Source organism: Carex rostrata, unplaced genomic scaffold (assembly GCF_964058835.1).
Source record: "Carex rostrata unplaced genomic scaffold, lpCarRost1.2 SCAFFOLD_40, whole genome shotgun sequence".
NCBI classification, from domain to species: Eukaryota; Viridiplantae; Streptophyta; class Magnoliopsida; order Poales; family Cyperaceae; genus Carex; species Carex rostrata.
This window is the reverse complement of record NW_027601200.1, coordinates 30,001-35,000: the sequence shown is the minus strand read 5'-3', so window position 1 is coordinate 35,000 and position 5,000 is coordinate 30,001.

Genomic DNA, 5,000 nt, shown 5'->3' with positions numbered 1-5,000 from the left:
GATGCGGCCACGCGTTGGGGAAAACAAAGCGGATCCGGCCCAGAGTCGGTGGAAATTGGCCCGAAAACAGTCCAGCGGCAAGCGGAAGCGGCTAACGTTGGGAAAAAGTTACCCGAAAACAGTTCAGCGGGGGAAAACTAAGCGGATGCGGCCACGCGTTGGGGAAAACTAAGCGGATACGGCCAAGTGTTGGGGAAAAATGGCCCGAAAACAGCCCAGCGGCAAGCGGAAGCGGCTAACGTTGGGGAAAAGTGACCCGAAAATAGTTAAGCGGGGGAAAACTAAGCGGATGCGGCCACGCGTTGGGGAAAACTAAGCGGATACGGCCAAGAGTCGGTGGAAATAGGCCCGAAAACAGTCCAGCGGCAAGCGGAAGCGGCTAACGTTGGGCAAAAGTGACCCGAAAACAGTTCAGCGGGGCAAATTTTTGAAATTTTTTTTGAAATTTTGAAATTTTTTTGAATTTTTGAAATTTTTGAAGTTTTTTTGGGTTTTTGGACTTTTTTTGAATTTTTGAATTTTTTGAATTTTTTTGAATTTTTTTGAATTTTTTGAATTTTTTTTGAATTTTTGAATTTTTTTTTTTTTTTTTTAATTTATTTGATTTTATAAATTTTTTGTGATTTTTTGAGATTTTTTTGAATATTTTACATGGGTGATTTCGACTTGGGGGATTTTCAGGGGGTGGTAACCCTGGGCGTGGCTAGAGCCTCAAAATGCATATTCCCCTATAGGGGGGCAAGGTTTTCAAAAATGGGTGCCCCCTCATGTACACGCGCGTGGGTGTACATGGCCCCGTCGGTGCCAGCGTGGGTGGAAAATGGCCCGAAAACAGCCCAGCGGCAAGCGGAAGCGGCTAACGTTGGGCAAAACTGACCCGAAAGCAGTATAGCTTGGAAAATTAAGCGGATGCAGCCAATTGTTGGCGAAAACTAAGCGGATACGGCCAAGTGACGGTGAAAAATGGCCCGAAAACAGTCCAGCGGCAAGCGGAAACGGCTAACGTTGGGCAAAAGTGACCCGAAAACAGTTCAGCTGGGGGAAATTAAGCGGAAGCAGCCAAGCGTTGGGCAAAACCAAGCGGATACGGCCAAGAGTCGGTGGAAAATGGCCCGAAAACAGTCCAGCGGCAAGCGGAAACGGCTAACGTTGGGACAAAGTGACCCGAAAACAGTTCAGCTGGGGAAAATTAAGCGGATGCAGCCAAGCGTTGGGGAAAACTAAGCGGATCCGGCCCAGAGTCGGTGGAAATTGGCCCGAAAACAGTCCAGCGGCAAGCGGAAGCGGCTAACGTTGGGCAAAAGTGACCCGAAAACAGTTCAGCGGGGGAAAACTAAGCGGATGCGGCCACGCGTTGGGGAAAACTAAGCGGATACGGCCAAGTGTTGGGGAAAAATGGCCCGAAAACAGCCCAGCGGCAAGCGGAAGCGGCTAACGTTGGGGAAAAGTGACCCGAAAACAGTTAAGCGGGGGAAAACTAAGCGGATGCGGCCACGCGTTGGGGAAAACTAAGCGGATGCGGCCAAGTGTCGGTGGAAATTGGCCCGAAAACAGCCCAGCGGCAAGCGGAAGCGGCTAACGTTGGGCAAAAGTGACCCGAAAACAGTTCAGCGGGGGAAAACTAAGCGGATGCGGCCACGCGTTGGGGAAAACTAAGCGGATACGGCCAAGAGTCGGTGGAAATTGGCCCGAAAACAGTCCAGCGGCAAGCGGAAGCGGCTAACGTTGGGCAAAACTGACCCGAAAACAGGTCAGCGGGGGAAAACTAAGCGGATGCGGCCACGCGTTGGGGAAAACTAAGCGGATACGGCCAAGAGTCGGTGGAAATTGGCCCGAAAACAGTCCAGCGGCAAGCGGAAGCGGCTAACGTTGGGCAAAAGTGACCCGAAAACAGTTCAGCGGGGGAAAACTAAGCGGATGCGGCCACGCGTTGGGGAAAACTAAGCGGATACGGCCAAGAGTCGGTGGAAATTGGCCCGAAAACAGTCCAGCGGCAGGCGGAAGCGGCTAACGTTGGGCAAAACTGACCCGAAAACAGTTCAGCGGGGGAAAACTAAGCGGATGCGGCCACGCGTTGGGGAAAACTAAGCGGATACGGCCAAGAGTCGGTGGAAATTGGCCCGAAAACAGTCCAGCGGCAAGCGGAAGCGGCTAACGTTGGGCAAAAGTGACCCGAAAACAGTTCAGCGGGGGAAAACTAAGCGGATGCGGCCACGCGTTGGGGAAAACTAAGCGGATACGGCCAAGAGTCGGTGGAAATTGGCCCGAAAACAGTCCAGCGGCAAGCGGTAGCGGCTAACGTTGGGCAAAACTGACCCGAAAACAGTTCAGCGGGGGAAAACTAAGCGGATGCGGCCACGCGTTGGGGAAAACTAAGCGGATACGGCCAAGTGTTGGGGAAAAATGGCCCGAAAACAGCCCAGCGGCAAGCGGAAGCGGCTAACGTTGGGCAAAAGTGACCCGAAAACAGTTCAGCGGGGGAAAACTAAGCGGATGCGGCCACGCGTTGGGGAAAACTAAGCGGATACGGCCAAGGGTCGGTGAAAAAGGGCCCGAAAACAGTCCAGCGGCAAGCGGAAGCCGCTAACGTTGGGCAAAAGTGACCCGAAAACAGTCCAGCGGGGGAAAACTAAGCGGATGCGGCCAAGCGTTGGGGAAAACTAAGCGGATACGGCCAAGCGTCGGTGAAAAAGGCCCGAAAACAGTCCAGCGGCACGCCGAAGCGGCTAACGTTGGGCAAAAATGGCGAAAAGCGGTGGAGCAGGGCGGTCTGAATCTATGCATCCACATAAAATGGGGGGTAAACCTGGGGGATTTCCAGGGGGTGGTAACCCTGGGCGTGGCTGGAGACCCAAAATGCATATTCCCCTATAGGGGGGAAGGATTTTTGGAAGAGGCAGCCCCTCATGTACATGCCAAGCGGGGTGTACATGGCCCCTGTGGGTGCCTCTGTCGGTGTAAAATGGCCCGAAAAACAAGATTATGTTACCCGAAGACACGATTATGTTACCGAAAAAACACGGTTGAGCGGGGGCAGTAAGCACGGTTGAGCGGGGGCAAAAAACACGGTTGAGCGGGGCAAAAAACACGGTGCAGCGGGGACAAAAGACACGATTTTGTTACCGAAAAACACGGCCCGTCGGGGGCAAGGAACACGAATATGTTACCGAAAAACACGGACCACGCGGGTTGAAATCCCCAGCCGTAGAGCCGGCGAAACACGGTGGGGCAGGGCGTCTAAGCGTGGAGGCGCCCGTAAGACCGATGCGGGTTGAAATCCCCAGCTGTAAAGCCGGCGAAAAGCGGTCGGGCAGGGTGACTCCGCGTGGAGTTTCGCCCGTAAGGCCGATGCGGGTAGCCGCGCGGGTTGAAATCCCCAGCCGTAAAGCCGGTGAAACACGGTTCATTGGGGCGCCTAAGCGTGGAGGCGCCCCGCAGAGACCGAGCGGGTTGAAATCCCCAGCCGTAAAGCCGGCGAAACACGGTTCATTGGGGCGCCTAAGCGTGGAGGCGCCCCGCAGAGACCGAGCGGGTTGAAATCCCCAGCCGTAAAGCCGGCGAAACACGGTTCATTGGGGCGCCTAAGCGTGGAGGCGCCCGCAGAGACCGAGCGGGTTGAAATCCCCAGCCGTAAAGCCGGCGAAACAAGTTCGGGCAGTGCGACTCCGCGTGGAGTTTCGCCCGTAAGACCGATGCGGGTAGCCGCGCGGGTTGAAATCCCCAGCCGTAAAGCCGGTGAAACACGGTTGAGCGGGGCGCCTAAGCGTGGAGGCGCCCCGCAGAGACCGAGCGGGTTGAAATCCCCAGCCGTAAAGCCGGCGAAACACGTTCGGGCAGGGCGACTCCGCGTGGAGTTTCGCCCGTAAGACCGATGCGGGTAGCCGCGCGGGTTGAAATCCCCAGCCGTAAAGCCGGCGAAACACGGTTCATTGGGGAGCCTAAGCGTGGAGGCGCCCCGCAGAGACCGAGCGGGTTGAAATCCCCAGCCGTAAAGCCGGCGAAACACGTTCGGGCAGGGCGTCTAAGCGTGGAGGCGCCCGTAAGACCGATGCGGGTAGCCGTGCGGGTTGAAATCCCCAGCCGTAAAGCCGGCGAAACACGGTTGAGCGGGGCGCCTAAGCGTGGAGGCGCCCTGCAGTGACTGAGCGGGTTGAAATCCCCAGCCGTAAAGCCGGTGAAACACGGTTGAGCGGGGCGCCTAAGCGTGGAGGCGCCCCGCAGAGACCGAGCGGGTTGAAATCCCCAGCCGTAAAGCCGGCGAAACACGTTCGGGCAGGGCGACTCCGCGTGGAGTTTCGCCCGTAAGACCGATGCGGGTAGCCGCGCGGGTTGAAATCCCCAGCCGTAAAGCCGGCGAAACACGGTTCATTGGGGAGCCTAAGCGTGGAGGCGCCCCGCAGAGACCGAGCGGGTTGAAATCCCCAGCCGTAAAGCCGGCGAAACACGTTCGGGCAGGGCGTCTAAGCGTGGAGGCGCCCGTAAGACCGATGCGGGTAGCCGCGCGGGTTGAAATCCCCAGCCGTAAAGCCGGCGAAACACGGTTGAGCGGGGCGCCTAAGCGTGGAGGCGCCCCGCAGTGACCGAGCGGGTTGAAATCCCCAGCCGTAAAGCCGGCGAAACACGGTTGAGCGGGGTGCCTAAGCGTGGAGGCGCCCCGCAGAGACCGATGCGGGTTGAAATCCCCAGCCGTAAAGCCGGTGAAACACGATCGGGCAGGGCGTCTAAGCGTGGAGGCGCCCGTAAGACCGATGCGGGTAGCCGCAAGGGTTGAAATCCCCAGCTGTAAAGCCGGCGAAACACGGTTGAGCGGGGCGCCTAAGCGTGGAGGCACCCCGCAGAGACCGAGCGGGTTGAAATCCCCAGCCGTAAAGCCGGCGAAACACGGTTCATTGGGGCGCCTAAGCGTGGAGGCGCCCCGCAGAGACCGAGCGGGTTGAAATCCCCAGCCGTAAAGCCGGCGAAGCACGATCGGGCAGGGTGTCTAAGCGTGGAGGCGCCCG